Source organism: Myotis lucifugus, unplaced genomic scaffold (assembly GCF_000147115.1).
Source record: "Myotis lucifugus unplaced genomic scaffold, Myoluc2.0 scaffold_23, whole genome shotgun sequence".
In the NCBI taxonomy this organism is placed as follows: Eukaryota; Metazoa; Chordata; class Mammalia; order Chiroptera; family Vespertilionidae; genus Myotis; species Myotis lucifugus.
Genome location: NW_005871071.1, coordinates 4,375,524 through 4,396,208, shown reverse-complemented (window position 1 = coordinate 4,396,208; position 20,685 = coordinate 4,375,524).

The following is a 20,685-nucleotide window of genomic DNA, read 5'->3' as shown; positions in this document are numbered from 1 at the left end:
TAGCATGGGCAGGTTCTAAGTATGAAAGACTTTCTCAGGTTCAGGTTCAATGACTTGAATAAAGGCCAGTGTAGCTATAGTTGGTGTGTGTGTGGTGGGGAGGGGAGGGGATGTGCAGAACAAAGTAAAGATGAAGGGGTAGCCAGTTGTCAGACTAAGCAGGGCCTTACAGCTCATAACAAGGAGTTTTGTTTCAGTGAAATCAGAAATTATTGGTTGCATTTAAGCAAAGTTGGATCATGATTCAATTTATGTTTATAAACAAATGCTCTAGCTTCTGTATGACAAACAAATTAGAGAATGACAAGAGAGAAAGTGAGTGGGACAGGTACTTAGGAGACTGTTCTGGAAGACCAGAAAAGGGAGCAGAGTGGATGCATTCAAGAATTCACAACGCAATTGAGGTTCCCTCTTTTCTGACTGATTTCTACTACCTTAAAGTCCCAGCCCAAGCATCACCTCCTTTACAAAGCTAATCCCTTACAAAGGGGATGGAAAGCCCTCAATCCCCACAGGGTTCGAAACCCCCTCCTGTTCTCTAAGCAGCCTGTCACATGACTCCACAATGTGACATACCATAATATTGGCTGCTTTGCCTGCCACCTAAAAGACTGAACTTTTTTGAGACAATAGCTGTGTCTTGCCCATTCCTGCACTCTTGGCCCGAGCCCAGAGCCCCATGCATGAGGTGTCAAACGTGTGGGAATCCTGCCCTCTGGACTGTGGGTGAGCTCTTCCCGGGGCATGAAACACTGAGTGGGAGCCAGATCTAAGGGCTTGCAATTGATTCTGATCGTGAAAGGACTGTGGAGGAGCCACTGCATACCAAGAACACCTACAACTGTACGAAGTGACCAAGAAATCAGACAGGAAGCCAAATTGATTTTCCATGGCCATTTCAGGGAAAGGAGTTCTTGAGTAAGGTGGACTCTCTCCAAAGTACTTCGGGTTCCATTTAAACCCTGCTGCAAAAATTGCAGTTCAGAATCTCTTGCTTGCAACACATAGCTTAGCAGACACTGTCATTTTTGACAAGGGGTTTGCATTTCTATCAGTCATGTGCCTGGAAACTGTTGGACAGAAATCATAGCCAAGCTGTCACCACAGCCTCCCATTACCTTCAAACAGATTCATTTTCATTCCTCTCCATAAAGATTCCTCTCCATAAAGACTTAAGTGCCTCACACAAACCAGGGGTTGTGCCTGGCTGTTAGGACAGGGATGGATGTCAGGATATTTGTAAAGGGTGTCTCTGTTCCTGAGGGACTCACAGTCCCATGGGGGAAACAACTGAAAGAGCATTGCAATTGAAAAAGCTGAGTTATAATGGGAATGTGTAACATATGTATATTCCTGGTGGAGAAAGCATAATAGTATAATTTATTCATTCTTCTGGGTAGAAGAGAGTATATATTTATTCAGAAAGAAGCTTAAGTTGAGCTGGATCCCTAGGAGTTAATCTCTGTGTGTGTGTGTGTCAACTTCTCAGAGGCAGGGAAGCCTAAGGCTTAAAGACATTGGGTCCAGAGCTCAACTGTGTGTGTTCACATCCATTCTGTTACGGCCTGTGTCACAACTGCCAAATTATTGAACAACGCTTCACCTCGGCTTTTTCAACTGTTAATGGGCTAATAAGAGTTTGTGCCCATCGTGTTGCTGTGAGGATTAAATAAGTCTGTGCTTATGAACATGAACATGTTATTCCAGGCAGAGGAAATAGTATGAGCAAAGGTGATGGGCATCCAAGGGATGTCAGGGAAGAACAAATCTCTGGTGTGAACAGGCTGCAGGGTGGGTTTGGAGAACATTGGAGGGGAGGTTGGAACATGGTTTGTGGCCCAGATCCTGAAGAGCTTTGCAAACCACACCAAGACATTTGGATTCTGTGCTACTGGGAATGAGGAACTGCCAAGGATTTCAAACGGGGGGTAGTGTGATCAGGGAAAGAAAATGAGAGGCTGAGGGTACAGGCAGGAGGTGATAGCGGTGATCCATGAGAGATGACTCAAAACCTGGAATAGGGGGGATGCTAACCCTATGGCCTGACCTGCGGAATTTAAGGTTTCCCAAATGTTTTCACCAAGAATTCTTTTCTCCTTATTTAATCAAAAAAATGTTCAGGACTCAGTTTGGGGAATGCGGACATAACATCTCATTTTAAAAATGTTTTTATTTTATTTCTTTACATCCTTCTGCATCTCAAGTTGTTCATTTTTTTATAACCCAGTGGGGAATCACAATCACGGACAAAAGTACTTGTCAGTTACCTGATGATGATCAGTTTAGCAGAACAATAAATGAGTAAGTGTCCATGGAAACCCAGTTTATGCTGATTGTCACCTTAGCCAGCCCTCCGCCATATTGCTCTCCCCTTTTTGCTGTGGGAGAAGCTTCATGAGAGAGCAGTGTAATAGCAGTAGTATTGGGAAATAGGAATATGTATTTGGCATATATTTTAGATTCAAAGGAGAAAAACAATGCTCTGGAGTCTTAGAATGTCCTTCTCAATGCATTTGGCACCATTTTCTCTGAAGACAAAAATGACAAATTCTTAGGCTATACTAGGTATTATTCTAAGTGCTACATACATAAACAAACACACACACTGTTTAATCTTTACAATAACCTTATAAGAAGCAACTGTTATTATCTTTTTTTAAAATATATTTTTTATTTCAGAAAGAAAGGGAGAGAGAGAGAGATAGAAACATCAATGACGAAAGAGAATCATTGATCAGCTGCCTCCTGCATGCCTCTTACTGGGGATAGAGCCGCAAACTAAGGGCATGTGCCCTGACCAGGAATCAAACCATGACCTCCTGGTTCATAGGTTAACACTCAACTACTTAGCCACATATGCTGGGCTATTATCTCTACTTTATGAATGAGGACACTGAGTTGAGTCCCTCAGGAACAGAGAAGACCAAAGTCACAAGGAGGGTCAGTGGCATCCGTGGTGTAAATAAATGTTGAAGGAATATGTGAGTGAATGAGTGGTTGAGTGAACAGAATGAATGAACAAAAGATTGGTGGTAAACATTAGAAAAGGAAGAGGAAATTAAGCATTCAGGTTAAGGATAACATTAGGAGCAAAAACAGGAAAAGTGGTCACTTGTTAACCTGGGCAATCCTCCAAAGAAATGACTCTTCAAACGAGAGAGTTTGAAGTAGAGGTAGTAAAGAAGAGTGAAATTTACTCAAGATTACAGTAAATATAGCACAATGGGAAAGTTAACACATATCTCTGCTGTCAAGATGATCAGCTCTCGTATTATTATTGGCTCTTATAAGTGACATTTGAAACAGATACCATTTCAACTGCAAAGAATTTACTGAGTGAGGCCCAAGAAATGTTTTCAATTTGCTGGATTCTGTGACCTCAAGAATAGAAATAGCATCTGTGTATCCAGAAAGAGGTACAGAATGTGTCCTGTAGAAGGCTTGCTGATGGTTCTAAATAAGACATTAGTCCCTACCTGAACCTGTCAATAGCTCTTACTCAGCTTTTAGGTACCTAGCCCTGTGCTAGGCATCATCAGAGGACAAAGGCATAAAAATCATCAGTCAGTATACATTCCCAGAGCATACACTAGTGCTAAATACTAGGGAACCCAAAATAAATAAGATATAATCCCTAATCCCTACTCTCAAACACCTCCTAATCAACTGGGAGGGAGATGATATAAACACAGCTCTACATGCAGACACCAGGTTTATAAACCTGCTGTTTCCATAAAACATACCTAGAAAGGTATAATAGGAAAATATAGTTCATGAATTATATAATAAAGACCAAAGTGCAGAACAATATTGAGTAAGAATGGCTCACTACAGGTTCAGGACTAGAGAAATATTTTTCGATGGGTCCAGATTATTAAGCAATGGATGATGTAAAGAAGAGCATGCCAAGGAGGGGAAGCAGCAGCATCTAATATGAATAAAAGATAAGGGAAACTATAAAATGTTTTTTTTTAAAGAGGCCTCTGGTCTTCCCCATTGGAGAAGGATTTAACTGACCTTGAATTATGAAATTACCCAGAGAGTATAATGCTAACCACAAACTATTATTTCTTCTGAAAGCAGAGGCCTCGCTTAGATATTTCATGATTTCTCCCAATCTTTCTGCTTTGGAGTTCTTCGGTCTTCAGAGCCCTAGAAACATTCTCTTCCATATACTTCCAATTCTTTTGTTTCCCAGGTTGGCAGCAAGGTGTTCTGAGTCATTTGTTCACACAACATAGATACTCTGCCTTCTTACTAGTTTAGAATTCTGTTCTTCTCTGACCCGTCCTTGACCCCAGATGAAGCACAGCTGAGCACCTAGCCAATTAAGCTCATCCTTATGCTAAGAGGTAGACCCAGGCCCGCAGCCTCTTTGTGCTGCACTTTTACATGAGTGCAGCTCATGTGTCACAGCAGGCAACCTGGTACTGACATACAGCAAGCCCTGACTGCCATCAATCTGCTCCCAGAACCATCTACCCAACCATCACAAGATATCACTTTGGGGCTGACATCTTTGGGGCCAGTCCCAGCCAGGAGATGTGAGTCACCCAGGGATGACAGTCTGATCAAAATGCATGATGGATAGGGCCTAACCATCACCCCATCACTCATGAGCAAGGAGGCAAAAATTGTCAAGGTAGGAGTGTCAGGTGTGGGGAAGGTAATTTCTGACATGTGATTAATGCCAAGGAGCCAGCAATCATCCAGGTACTGCCAAGAGAAATGGGCAGTTACATATATTTTTTTCTATGACAGTGCCTCCCTCCCCCCACTCTTGACCTCTGGTTTTGTAGTGCTGCATAAAAGGCTCATGGATGAATTTTTTTTCTCTCCCAGATTTTATATGTTTATGCCCCTCAAAATCTAGAGCTTACATACACTCTTCATACACACTTACACTAAATGTAATTCTAGTTGAAACCTCAGCCCCATCATCATTTGGAAACCAACTGCAATGTTCCCCAGTTGATATTACTCTGATGGTCATTAAAAACTAAATAGCTCAGTCTTCCTGGGGCCAAAGTTGGTTTCATCCATGACCCTGAGCAAATGATTACACCTCTCTGTGTCTCAGCTTCCTCATCTATAAAATAAGATTGTTTAGAGGATTAAAGGAGGATTTCTCACCTTTGTGGTTGTGGTAAATAATTAATAAATGCTAGGTAATGTTATTATTGTCCCTTGCTGTGCTTCTTATATGTGAGAGAAAAATTCAAAAACTGCAAAGATTTTGTGGAACATAGGACATCTGGAAGAATAGGTAAAATGGGCAAGGGCAGAGGGCACTTTGAACACAAAATGGGTATGGGTCCTTGAAATGGGACATAGAGCAAAATAGCAGAAGGTAGGGAACAAAAGCCACACTTAGGGTGAAGGGGGTCAAATATATGGCAATGAGAGGAAACTAGACTTCATGTGGTCAGCACACAATGCAATATACAGATGATGAATTATAGAATTGTACACCAGAAACTATATAATGTTATTAACTTTGCATTGCACATTTCGGTCTACAATCCATTTTGAGTTAATTTTTGTAAAGGGTATAAGGTCTGTGCCAGTTTTTTGGATATCCAGTTGTTCTAACATTTGTTGAAGAAACTATTAGCTCCATTGCGTTCTCTTTGCTTCTTTGCAAAAATCAGTTGACTACATTTATAAGGGTCTACTTCTGGACACTCTATTCCAGTGATTTTCAGGCACACTGGTGTGCTGCAAGAATTCTTAAAGCATGCAACACCTGACTAGTTAGGGGTACTGCCCTCTTTTCCCTTAGATTGTCAAATAAAAATAAAAAAATAACAACAGCCAATACAACAAGAATTATGTGGTGTGAATGAATCAAAATTATACCTATTTTTTGTCAGATCAGCAAAAAATATATTTTTTTGGTGTGCCGCAGAATTTCACTGATTAGTTTATGTGTGCCATGGGATGAAAAAGGTTGAAAATAGCTGCTCTATTCTGTTCCATTGATCTATCTGTCCATTCTTTCACTAATACCATGCTGTCTTGGTTATTATAACTTTATAGTAAGTCAAAGTATATTTTATTGATTTTTTACAGAGAGGAAGGGAGAGGGATAGAGAGTTAGAAACATCGATGAGAGAGAAACATCGACCAGCTGCCTCCTGCACATCTCCCACTGGGGATGTGCCCGCAACCAACATACATGCCCCTGACCGGAATCGAACCCGGGACCCTTCAGTCCGCAGGCCGACGCTCTATCCACTGAGCCAAACCGGTCTCGGCGGTTATTATAACTTTATAGTAAGTCAAAGTTTGGTAGTGTCAATCCTCCAATTTTGTTCGTTTTTAATATTGTGTTGGCCATTTTGAGACTTTCACTTTCTATAAATTTTAGAATCAGTTTGTCGATATCCATAAAATAACTTGCTGGGATTTTGATTGAAATTGCATTGGATCTATCAATCAAGTTGGGAAAAATCAACATCTCGACAATATTGGCTCTTCCTACCCATGAACATGAAATATTTTTCCTTTTAGTTTTCTTGATATTGTTCATTCCGTTCTGTAGTTTTCCTCATATAGATTTTACACGTTTTGTTAGATGTATACCTAAGTATTTCATATTTTGTGGTGCTAATGTAAATGATATTGAGTTTTTGATATTAAAATCCACTTGTTCATTGCTGGTATATAGGAAAGCAATTGGCTTTTGTACATCAACCTTTTATCCTGCAATCTTGATATAATTACTTATTAATTTCAGGAGTTTTTTTTTAATTTAGATTTTCTACACAGACAATAATATCATCTGCAAACAAAGACAGTTTTATGTCTTCCTTCTTAATCTGTACGCCTTATATTTCCTTTTCTTGTCTTATTGCATTATTAAGGACTTCCAATATGTTGTTGAAAAGGAGTAGCGAGAGGGGACATTCTTGCATTGTACCTGATCTTAGTGGGAAAGCTTCATGTTTCCACAATTAAGTATAATGTTAACTGTAGGTTTTTTTAAATATATATTCTTTATCAAGTTAAGAAATCTCCCTTCTATTAAATGGCTGTAGGGTTTTGCAAATATTTTTTCTGTAACTATTGATATGATCATGTTATTTATCTTTTTTAGTTTATTGATATGATGTATTACATTACTTGATTTTCATATGTGGAACCAACTTTGCATAGGTGGGATAAATCCCATTTGGTTGTGGTGAATAATTATTTTGATAATTTCTTCTATTTGATTTGCTAATATTTTGTTGAGGATTTTTGCATCCTTCTTATCTTTGTTCTTACATAGGTGAGGTTTTTTCCCCCCCTCTGGCTTCTGTCAGGATTTTTCTTTATCCTTGATTTCCTATCATTTGAAAGCCATATGCCTAGGTGTAGTTTTTGCCATTTATCCATCTTGGTGTTCTCTGAGCTTCCTGAATATGTTTGTTGTTTGACATTAATTTAGGAAAATTTTAAGTCATTATTGTTTCAAGTATTTCTTCTGTTCGTTTACTCTTTCTTCTCCTTCTGATATTCTCGTTATGCACATGTTATACCTTTTGTAGTTGACCCACAGTCCTTGGATATTCTTTGGTTCCCCCCCCTCCCGCCCCCAGTATTTGTTCTCTCTGCTTTTCAGTTTTCAAGGATTCTATTGACATATCCTGTAGCACCAAGATTCTTTCCTCAGCCATTTCCAGACTATTTATAAGCCTATTGAAAGTATTCTTCACTTCTGTTACAGTATTTTTTTGGTTTTTTCTTAGGATTTTTATCTCTGCTTACATTGGCCATCTGTACATGTATACTATCTACTTGGACCTTTAAAGCCCTTAGCATATTAATCATAGTTGTTTTAAATTCCAGCCTGACATCTTTAACATCCTTGCCATGTCTGGTTCTGAGGTTGTTCTGTCTCTTCAAAGCCTTTTTATGCTTTGTAATTTTTTCTTGATAGTGAGACATGATGTACTAGATAAAGGAAGTAGTATCAATAGGTCTTTAGCAAGCGTGTGGGGGAACAGGAAGTATTCTAGAGTTCTATGATTAGGTCTCAGTCTTTCAGTGAGCCTATGCCCCCAGACTGTGAACTTTATGTGTGTCTCAGTCCCCTCCCTCACACCCTCCCCTTATGTGAGACAAAATGGCTAGAAGGTCTGGAATTTGTATTTTTCTTTCTCAGGTCAGTTAGGGTCTTATTCAACCCCAGCAGATGAGGCTCTGGTGAACTTCCTCCTGGGGGCAGGCCTTGTTAAGGAGAAATGAATGCTCAGGTGTGTTTCAAAATAGTTTCTTTCCCCCTTTGCCTGCGAGAAATATGAAGGGATTGTGCTAAGTCTCACCATATTGTGCACCCCCCCCTGGAGTTTTTAACTCTCTGACTTGTCCACACTGAGCCTGCAGCACTTCACCCATTATAGTTCAGGCTTTCCTCCCCCAGCACAGGGTCCCCAGGCAGCTTTCACCGCTGCTTCCATAAACTGTGCTTGTATTTGCCGTCTCTCCAATCTCAGGAGCAGAGGCTTGCCCTGTTTTCTCTCCTCGAATAGATCCAAGAAGAGTTGTTTATTTTTCAGTCTGTTCAGCTTTTGACTTGTTAGAACAAAATGGTGAATTCCAAGCTTCTTGCATTGGAACTGGAAACTAAAAGTTTCTTTTACCTATTTTTCTAAAATTTATTACATCACCCTAGCTATTAAATGGAAATCACTGCCTAATATTTAAGCCTTTCTTAATGACTCAGAGTCTTTACCAGGAGCATTAATTAATTCACAATTTATGAAATAACAGAAGACCTGCAGGCATAAAGGGCTCATTTGCCTCTATATTAAGTGGCCCAGCTTTTCTATCTCCTCCCTTGCTCTTGGTTGCTAATAGGAAACCTGCCAGTAGCTTTTTCTACCCTCTCCTAACAGGAAGCTAAGTGGACAAAAGATTTCTTGGTGAAGAGTACCATCAGTACTCATGTCTGCGATAACTTCTTGCCCTGCCCTTCTCTTTGAGGTAGACTCCATATGATACTTGCTGGATTTGTTTGATTTGAGTACTTTTGTGCCATATGGATGGTGTTTCTGTTCTCTGAATTCTCTTCTCTCCAGGTTCCAGATTGTGAATCAGGCTCCATTCATGTCATACTCACTAACTTGTGAAAGTACTTAGACTAAGCTGATATCAAAAATAGGTTGCTTGCCCTAAAAAGTTTGGCTTAGTGGATAGAGCATTGGCCTGTGGACTGAAAGGTCCCAGGTTCGATTCTGGTCAAGGGCATGTACCTTGGTTGTGGGCACATCCCCAGTTGGGGGTGTGCAGGAGGCAGCTGATCGATGTTTCTCTCTCATCGATGTTTCTAACTCTCTAGGCCTCTCCCTTCCTCTCTGTAAAAAATCAATAAAATATATTTTTAAAAAATAGGTTGCTTGAGAATATCTCCAACCTATAGGATGATGCAGGTTTAGTTCAAATATCATCTCCTTCATGATACTTTCCACAATTCCTTTAGTCAAGTACCTTCTCTAGATTCAAAGCATATTAATTTTATACTTATAATATTTGTGTTATTGTACCTTCAATAAATATTGTACCTGCAGTTCAATAGGTTATGTGTGCCTGTCTGCCTGTGCCCTACTCTATGCTACTACCAACACTGTACCCAGTCCCACTGTACCCCCCAACTCTAATTTTAAATACTAGAATCTGTTTAAATTCATAGCAAAAGCTCAATATTTGCTGCATGTGAACATTCTTATGAAATGTGATAAACCTGCTAAGTCTGACTACCAATTCCTCCAAAAGCACAGTCACTGGGTAAAAAGTCTCTGGGCCGGAATACTCCAAGGCGTGTCTCAGTCCTGCTGTCCCAGGCGGTTGAAATGAACCTTCGTCTTTGTGCATCTAACTGCCCTTCAGAATTCCCTCCACGTTTATCTAATTAATGTGCATCATATCACTAGGGCACTCAGCCCTGGCTACAAATCCTCCTCAGATAGGTTCCTTTGCTTTGTCCAGCACTCCTCACCCTAGTCAGATTCCCTTTTCTCTTCTGCAATTTTCTTCACTGATTCTGTCTCCTCCCTGCGCTTTCATTCCCTAGCTTAGACGCCACAGGCCTCCCTTTGGCTCCTGGTTGCTTCCCTGGGGCTCCCTGCCCTCCTCAGGCCAGACATTTGGCTACCAGTTGTCTGCAGTCTCTCTACCTACCAACTGCCCCATGGGAGACTGATTGTATTGCTATATTTTTCTTTCTCACCCGATATATCACAAAAGAGTTATTTACTTGAACAGGAGGCTCATTCCCCCAGGAGACAGACCAGAAAATTCTTTCCATGGCACTTCAGGTTCTCTCATTTTCCCTTCAGTAAAGCAGCAGGATTCTGAGCCTGGGTTTTAAAGACGTCACTTTCCATACGAGTTTCACTGGCCTTAGAGGTCTCTGTTTTGACTGCCTTTTTGCTTTTTTTCTTCTGTTATCCCTTCATTGACAGAGAAGCAAGTGATATTAATATTGTTCTACTTTCTGATAACAATACCCTGGTTTCTACCTTTAATGACTTGATAATAATGGACTTCAGTTTTTGATCACCAGCAGTACCAAGATTTTTTTCTGAATTCTATGTTCTGTCCCCATCCTCTAGGATTCATATCTGCTGTGAACTTCAGTTTAGATATGTAGTTTGCTTTTTATTATCAACCAACATAACAGCAATTCAATTAGTGTAGCTGTTTCAAAACCAATTTTTATTGATAGATAGATGGATGAAAAGACAACTAGCTAGCCAGCTAGATGCTTTTCTCTGAGGGTTTCTGAGCCTTGGGACTATTGATATTTTTGTTTAGATATTTCTTTTTGTGGAGGCTTTTCTGTTTGTTGCAGGATGTTTCACAGTTTCCCTGGTCTCTCTTTACCCACTAGATCAGCCGTGGGCAAACTACGGCCCGCGGGTCGGATCCGGCCCGTTTGAAATGAATAAAACTAAAAAAAAAAAAGACCGTACCCTTTTATGTAATGATGTTTACTTTGAATTTATATTAGTTCACACAAACACTCCATCCATGCTTTTGTTCCGGCCCTCCGGTCCAGTTTAAGAACCCATTGTGGCCCTCGAGTCAAAAAGTTTGCTCACCCCTGCACTAGATAGTAGTCTTTCCAACCCTACACCCCCCAAGTTTTTTAATAAAAAATATCTTCAGATATAACCAAATGTTCGTGGGAGGCAAAATCACCGCCAGTTAAGAGTCAGTGTTGTAAGTCCATTTTACTCTAAATTATTACTAAATAACAATGACAAAAGTGAATTCAGTATACATTGAGTAAATACTGTAAGCCAGGCCCGTCAGAAAGCAACTTTCACATATGAACTTATTCTGTACTTACAAGACTTATGGGTTAAGTATGAGAAAAAAATAGGATTTAGAGAGAGTCAAATAGCTAGCAAATGGTAAAGCATTTTTTAAAACAGCCATTTCCCAAGCTCATGCCTTTGACAGTTATGTCATACATTTTACATCTTATCTTCTATGGCATAGCTATATCTATCTATGCACACCTTTCTCTTGGAGGAGGAAGGGTTTTTATTTTGCTAGCTCATTAGTGCTAAGACTAAGAATGGTGCTTAGCCCATAATAGGTATCAAGGAATACTGATTGAACTGAATTTTTTGATTGATCTGAGAATAAAATATTGTCATACTTTGCACATAGTTTCTTAATAAATATTTGCTAAAGTAATATATTACATAGGCTAGAAAAACTAGGTAGCTTACCCTCTTGGTTTTCTACATTACTCTGTACTTTTACAATGAGGGGTAAGGGGATGGTGAGGGGTCAGGTTAACATGGCATTTGTGTAACCTTTCTGAATTTTTTCCTTTCATTCACTTTTTTTTTGTTCTCATCTGGTCTTGGTCAACAATCATAACCAGACTAATGTTGCATTATCTTCACACAGTACCATTTTCTGAGGAAGTAGAACTCTTTACAAACACTATTCAATTTATCCTAAGTCTTTAGTGAGGAGAGTAGGGGATATTATTTTTTCCTTTTAGAAGACAGGGTTAATTGGAAGCATCAAGTAACTGACACACCCAAAGATTATTCAATCAAATTCCTGGCTCTAATTCATAGCATTATCATTACTAAAGTTAACTTCTCTATTAGGAAGTAATGGAACCCTTACTGTCTAACTCGCCACCTTGATTTAATCAATGAACTGGACTGTTTCCTATAGACCAGACATTATGGAAATGAGGAAAAACACATTTATTTTGTGTCTACATTATTCTGGCTGCTCTGATAGGCACATTAAATTTATCAGCTCATTTTGGAATGAGTAGTAGTGTCTCCATTTTATAAAATGAGGCTGAGTGATATTAAGAAACCTGCTTCAAATCTATAGCTAGAAAGTAGCAGAACCAGGTATCAAAACAGGTTTTTGATGATTGTATTTTAGTTAATTTTCACAAACTCTTCTATAAATAAGGAGCAGTCAGAACAAGTCAGCACTTAGGGAAGGTTTCTTCAGTTCCCCACAGTTACTCAAGAATCAGCCTTCCCACTAAAGCTGAAAAAGTGAAAATGGAAGTTTATCTTTTGGATCCACAGGTCATATGTATGAAACTAGAGGGTGAGTCATGTAGGTTCTGGAGGGGCTAGAAAAGTGAAAATACTGACTCTGGCCTTTTCCCCAAGAATACCCAGACTGTGGAATATTGCACGCACAGAGGGTTGCCACTGTATTGCAGCGACTACTTTATTTCTTCACTAGATGAAGTGATCCCAGGATACCAGAGGACACTTTGGGATTCTTACAGATGAAAGGTGCTATATACATGTCAGATATTACTATACAGCACTTATAAAAATGGTTTCCACTTGCTGTTGTGAACTCACTGCTGAACAGCTTAGAGATGATAGTTATTACTGGTAATAGCAGTCAGAATAACGGTGTAAGTGGCACTCTTTGCGATACTTTGCTCCATATTTTATCGTTTTTTGCTCTATAATCCAGAGTGCCTAGAACAGGATAGAAAGATATTTGCTGACAAGGCTTAAAAATAGAGACAACTATTTTTTTTTTTTAATTGTGGTCAAGGTCAACAAACAAGGTTAAGGAATTTTCATGAGTGCATCATAAACAAAGACCACAAAAAGTTTTAAAAATTGCTAGAATGTATCATTTTTGCTTTTAAGACTTACATTATCTTCTGACAATACAGCCACTGTAATTGGAAATGTGCACATTTTATTGGTAGAAAATGCAGTATAATGCGCTGTCTTTATATTTTCAATTTAATTTTAAAATCTCCTTTTAGGACAATCACCTGGCCCTGAGTTATTTGGCTTGGCTAATTGTGATACCCACCTGTGTTCACTGGCTTCCTATCTATTTATCAAGCATCTGTAAGAAGCCACTAAAGAGATATGCCCATCACTTTACCCTGATGTCAGTGAACTCTTCACAATCAGCTATTGTTCAGCTGAGCAAACAGTGCTACCTTGGGAAGCAAACCATCCCAGTTCTTTTTATTTCAGTTTAGCTACAAGCTAGATTTCCACTCTAGTGTTAGGAAAACCTCAGTATGACATAGAAATGAGAATTCTCTCTCTCTCTCTCTCTCTCTCTCTCTCTCTCTCTCTCTCTCTCTCGATTTGGCAATACAACTCTTCATATTCACATACACTGACTACAACTTTGCAACTACAAACCATTGTCATGTACATTAGCTTAATTCTCAAAATTTCTTGAGTTACACATGATTCACACTTTTCAGAGAAGGAAACTTAACTCAGAGAAGTTAAATGAAATACCTAAGAGTATATTGTGATTAAATCTAGTCAGAACAAGATATCAAATTCAGGTCACATTCTGTAAAAGGCTCAATAGTAAATATTTTCAGCCTTGCAGGCTATAGGATTTCTATTGCAACTACTCCACACTGCCATTGTTGAGAGACAGCAGACATAGATAATATGTAAACAAATGGCTGTGTTCTAATAAAACTTTATTTACAAATCAGGCAGTGTCTGATCTGTAGTTTGTCAATCTCTGCTTTATATGTTTCCCCTGTAATTCTACTCCATTTGAGACTTATTTATGGACCTTTTTTCAGGTTAAATGTTTACAAAATTTATTAATAAAGATTAGAAAAGAAGAGAATGTTTCCTGACCTAAGCTTCTAGGTTGACAAAATTTACTAGCATAATAGTCTATTAAGAGAGTAGAAATAGCACGGGACTTAACAGTGAAAAACTTGAATTTGAAATTGGTCTATCTATAACCTCAGAGATATGTGACCCTAAGCAAATTATTAATTGTTGGGGTCCAGCCCCAGCAGGTCCAGGGGTTCCCAAAGGTGTGGACGGAGTTGGCGAAGAAGGAATGACACGGAGACAGCGTTCAGTTGATCAGCATAGCGAGGTTCTCCTGCCAGGTTCTGTCCTTAGGTTCTCCCACCAGGTTCTCTAGCTAGGTTCTGTCTTTATTCTCCTGTTACATCTGTATTTATACCAGTTGATTTTAATCCTATCCATTCTATTCCAAAGGTTAGGGTGTTTGTTATCTCCATTCCAAGATCACTACTCTATTGTTCTGTTAAGCTACAAGGAAGTAACTGAAGGAGATTATCCTAAGTAAAGATTATGTAGTTTAAGCGTGATTGCTCGTAGTTAAAGTGATTAACTACCCGCCAGGCACTTAGTTAAGGGATTTTACTGATTATTCCCTTCCTTAGTCCTGTTAATCCCTAACTCCAGGGAAAAATCCCCACCTGGGGAAACAACCTTTTTTGGAGAGGTGACCTTGGTTAAAACACATAGTGCTAAGTAGGGGAGCAAACATATTAAGAACAGTATGCCATATATGCCAGGTCCCTTGAAACATATGCTGTGCAGATGTTTCTTCCCTGCAGTGACTGTGTCAAGCAGCAAGGATGGACCGGCTTCTGGCAATTAATTTCTCTGAGATTCAGGCTAATGTGAATATTATTTTAATAGCCATTTCACAGGGTGTTCCTCAGGATTAAATATGCTGTATGTGTACACCAGTACCCACTGTGTAGTAAGCCCTTAATAAGACTTGTCAAGTTTCTGTTTAATATAATGATGAAAGCATTCTGTCTTCTAATCCTGGAGTATTGGCCATGAAATATGAATGTGATACCAGTCAAGTAATTTCTTGCATATTTGTTGAGCTATTAGTTCAACAAATGGAATTTGGGGCTAGTAAGAGGCAGCCTTTTATATAAATCTGGGGTTATGGATATTATTATATTTCCACTACAATTGTTTTTTTTCAGTTATTTATTTTAATCAGAGGTGTGGTAAATTTTGTGGTTGGTTCCTTCAACATCCCTTCTACTCTCAAATGATTAATAGGAGAATCCTGGTAATCTTATTTATCTTGTTGGTGATTGCTTTGGGAACACGCATGTCTCACAGTCCTAGACATTGAGATAAGAGAGGAATTCTGCTGTTTGGAGGTTTCCGAAAAAGGAAACCTTTCTTCCTCCTAAGAAGGAGGCATAATAAGGGACTCCTCCTTTCATCTGCACATCCTTCTTGCTGGAGGTTTTGTCTGGAATTGACACAGTCAGCTTGCAACTGTGAGGGGGCTGTGAGGCAAAGCTGACACAGAGGAAGGCAGAGCAGAAGGAGGGAGAGAACTGGGACTTCTGATGACTCTGTTGAGCCTCTGAAGCAACCAACCTGGGAACCTTATGTTAGGTGACAAGATTACCTACGGGATTGCTTACGCTCATTTGACTGCAGTGTTTGATTCCAAAATTCCTGATACTATTGTCTAATATATTGTTTTTTTATCATTTTTATGTAACTTTATTTAAAGGCTAAGGATAAAAATGAGTAATGTTGGCTTGCTATCTTGATTCTGCCACTCTAGTCAACTGAATGATTTCCTGAGAATCATTTTACTTTTCTGAGTTTTGGTTTTTCTATTCATTTAATGAGAGAGTTAGATCAAAAGCTTAAACTTTAAATATCTTTCCCCACTCTGATAATCTAGAAGTCCACCATAATGCACAGAAATGCCTCTCCTCTCTGGCAACACATTTAGTCTGCACTCACACTGTCCAATATGTTAGCCATTAGCCACATGTAGCTAGTCCATATTAAGATGTGCTAAAAGTATAAAATATGTGTAAGGTTTTGAAGACTTGGTATAAAAGTGGAATATAAAATATAATATCTTATTATTTTTATGTTTCTTACATGTTGAAATGAGATTTTGAATACATAGTTTAAATAAAATATACTATTAAAATTAATTTCATTTATTTCTTTTTACTCTTTAAGTACTGAGATCTTTTTTTTTAATAACTGAAATCTGTAGGAAAGGACAGCAGGCTGGTAACTCAGGCAGGGTTCCTAGTTGCAGTGTTGGGGAGAATTGCTTCCACTTTGGGAAATCTCAGTCATTTCTCTTCAGGCCGTCACATGGTTAGATAGCATGCATCCACATTATGGAAGGTAAATGGCTTTACACACAGCCTCCTGATTTAAATGTTAAATGTATCTAAAAAATACTTTTACAGAAACACCTAGACTGGTGTTTGGCCAAATAACTGGTCACCATTGCCTAACCACATTAACATAAAATTACCCATCTCAACTTCCATAGTGTTTTTCTTCTACTTTAGAATTCATTTGCCTTCAGTAAATGAAAAAATTTAATATGATATTATGCTTATCAAGGGTTTGGGTTGTATAATGTTCTGTAGTTTCTTACCACCCCTCATCTCCTTATTGTCAGCAGCATTCATTGTCTTAGGGGAAAAGTGATAAGATACATGAGAAAAATCACCCTTGGGTTTCAGTAAGGCATTTGCATTTAAAAATTCTAGCTCTACAATACCAGAGTATAATGTTTGTGTCATAAATAATAAATCTGAGCAAATAGACAACAAGTCAGACTGTCTTGTTGCAGAAGAGGTAAAGATCACATGGGGAGGGCAAAGAGAAGACTAATAAGTTCGATGTAGATGGATTTCTAAAAAACAACCCTGTGTCTCATCCACCGTCTGTTTCCTAGTTAGGGGTGGGGTGCAGAATAGAAATGTGAGATGGAATTCAAAATTCAGGAACAGTGGAGAGCTCTACCTGGATTTCTGGGTGGAGCTCAGGAGGACTGCAAGCCCACAGAATGTTCCAGCATGTGGCATGACACAGACATGGTGGGGACAGCCCTGCTCCATGTCCATGCAGAGCAGGAGATTACAATATTTTTTGTTCACCTTGGCTTGGCTTGGAAGGGGCCTGAAAGTGAGCCAGACTAGAGATGCTTGTTGCTAGAAAAGAGATTGGAAGCAGCTGAAATATTATGGATAGATGACCAAAGACCAGATAGGAATGAGGTAAAACATTTTCTCACTTCTAGATACTGGGTTTCTGAATATAGTATTATGTGTCTATCTACTATGGACAGATGATGACTGAATATTCCCCAGACACCCATACCCCTCTACTACTAGACTGATATTACTAAAGTCAAAGGTGACAATATGTCTCCATTTGCCTAGGATATTCTTGATTATACTGTTGCCTCGTGCCTAATTGGTAAATATCAGCCCTTCTCCCTCTGGAAAGTGTCCTACTTTGCACTCAATACTATGTGGTCATCTACCTAAATCATCAAAACTTAGATGCAACATGGGAGAAAAAGTGGGAAGGCTGAACTAGTTGAGATTAAGTTTATGCTACATGGAAAAGTAATGCAGAGAATCTAACATAGAAATTAAATTGATTTATAGAGAACATAAGATTGAGTTTGGGCATACATGAGACTCTGTGCTGAAATTTAACTTTTCTAATCTAAAAGGCACCAGAACATCAGTTTACATCCTGAAATCCATTATGCTATGCATAAATCTTACCTGAATGTGTATAAAATTTCAATATTTTATATATTTAATTTCAGGTTCAAGTTCTTATAGTGTCTTTTTTTCTAACAACAAATGTAATCCTCATTAATTTATTATTGTAAATGGTAGAAAGCAAGGGATACTTTATGGAGGACTTCACAAGCCCAGCAAAGGGAGTTTGGACTATATTCAAGGGAGTGAAGGAATGATTTGTGCTTTAACAAATTAGCTTGGGCTACACTGTGGACAATGGGAGGAGGCTCAAGAAGTAGCCAGTAAACTCCCAAGGGGATATGGATGGGAAATGAGTCTGAACTGAGGAAGTAACAGTGGGAATGCCCTGAGAACAGATTTGACAGCCATTTAGGAAATTGATGGAAGATATTTGGAGACCAATTTTATACTGAGAGTAAGGAACAGAGAAATCTGTGGAAGTAGGGAATGAGTTTAGCATGGGACACATTGGCTTCAGTGTCCTGAGGGATGCTCAGTGGGAGACAGTGGTTTCCCAGGTGCATTTTGGGGTTTAGAGATTGACATAAAGATGTATATGAGGGACATGTGATTTGGAGGCAAAGAGTTAGAGAAAGTAGTAAGCTATATATATTTTAATAGTATATGTTATTTAAACCAAGTATTTAAAATCTCATTTGAACATGTAAGCAATATAAAAATAATTAATAAGATGATGTTATATTTTATATTGCACTTTATCTTAGTCTCTCAATAGATGCAAACTTAATACACATAAGCTTTATGTGAAAGTCAGACTAGATGGTATTATTCTAAAATAAATAAAACAACATAATGATTTATGAACTTTTGTTCAGAAATTTATGTAGAAATAATTTTTCCTTAGCCAGTGTTTCTTCAATGGGGGCAATTTGTCCTTCCCTTCAGGGGACATTTAACAATGTCTGGAAACATTTTTGGTTGTCATAACTAAAAGGGGGTATGGGAACTCTTCCTGGCATCTGGTGCCAGTAAATATCCTACAGTTCATAGGACGACACCCCCCAAACAAAGAATTATGTAGCCCAAAATATCAATAGTGCCGAGGGTGAGAAACCTCTGCCTTAGACAGTTGAGCTATCAATTTTGTCGAAAGAGCTGAAATCATCCTTAAATTGTTTTTCTGATCAAGAAACACCACAGAAAGACTTTGATGTAATGCATGAAAGAACCTTGATATTCTGGCTGGGAAGTCCATTTCAGTTAGATTTTCTTACTCAACAGCCAACTTATCTGGTCAGAAACCCTTGTGTGTACAGGAGCTCTCTGGGTACACACCACATTGAGGTCTCCAAGAAAGAAAGTACAGCCCTTTCCCCCACTGAACCCCACAACGAAGGTTAGCAGTTGATACAAAGACAAGTTTAGCACATGGGAACAGATGGGACATCATATTTGACTAAAGTCATTTGAGAAATAGAGGGTTGAAAATGACCATTAAATTTGGCTACTACATTGTCAGATATGAGGACAGAAGATGGTGACAGTGGTCAGCACCATAGTAAGATAGTGGATAAAAGCACAGGTTGCTGAGTTCAACTGTCTCGGCTTGTAAGACTCTTTGTTCTATGATTCATTAGTTGGGTGATCTTAAGCATAGTCTTTTCCCACGTGTAAGATGGGAATAAAAATAATGCCCGCTTCAAAGAGTTATGTGTGAGAGTAAGTCCAACATCACACACAAAGCTGGCGAAGTGATTGGCCCATGGTAATAACTTGCTTTGGGAGCTGGTGGAATGTGCTATCAATGGAGCAAAAGAAGACTAGACCCAGTCCATTGCTCCCAAAGTGACCCTCCATTTAAGGGCTTCCGGGTCATTGATAGTATTAATTCTGGGATTCTGACAACACCTATTGTTTCATTTTAAATCAAATCAATAGTTTGCTGATAAATATTTGTTAAAAGTTGATTCCACTAGTTTCTACCATAAGGAATGGGAATAAATAAATTAAATTTATGCTTTTCAAATTGTAGTTCTTATACCCCTAACAAAAAAGTGGGAACCACAGATAAAATGGGGCAGTTATAAAAGACTCAGTGATTTCAAAGAGACTAAACACAGAGCCTGCATGCATAGAAACCACAGTTATATTTAAATTCTTTTTTTTTCTTTTACTGCTCACTAGCTGTGTGATCTTTGGAAAATTACTTAGCCTTCCTGTGTTTCTGTTTTTCTTATCTATAAATTAAGGATAGCAACTACCTCAAAAAATGGCTGTAAAGATTGAATAAGAAACTCTGTGTAAAGTATTAGGCAAAACACAACCAGAAAATATTTAGTAAATGTTAGCTATTTAAATTTTAAGCATGTAGCAACCATATAAGTATATGCATGCAAAATTTAAGTGACTCTTTAAAGATCAACTATGAGATGCCAGATAAATTTTACATGTACAGTGCGCTATGGTAAGGCCACTTTTGTATACTATTTGGCTTTTCTTCTATGAATACTTAGGTACATTTTTGAGAAGCATAGATACAGTGCGTCCTAGGTTTCTGGACAGCTATCCAGGCCTAGAATATTTTCTAGGCCAATACTCTTAGATGCTATCCACAATAACCTAATGACAGCTTCATACTCAATATCATTTTCAACTGTTCAGTGTCACATTTCACCCTCATTAATCACACACTGCACTCATTAATTACATTACAAAGGAGGGTCATTAACAACTGAGGCCAGGTGTGCGGGAGATCCCTGCCTGGAAGCCCGGCCTGCTGGGTCACTCTACAAACGGGGTCACACCAACTGTGGGAGGACAGCATCAAATGGGTGACATTGCTGTGGAGCTGAGAGGAACCGCAGGACCCAGGTAACTTCTTGAGCTATGATCTT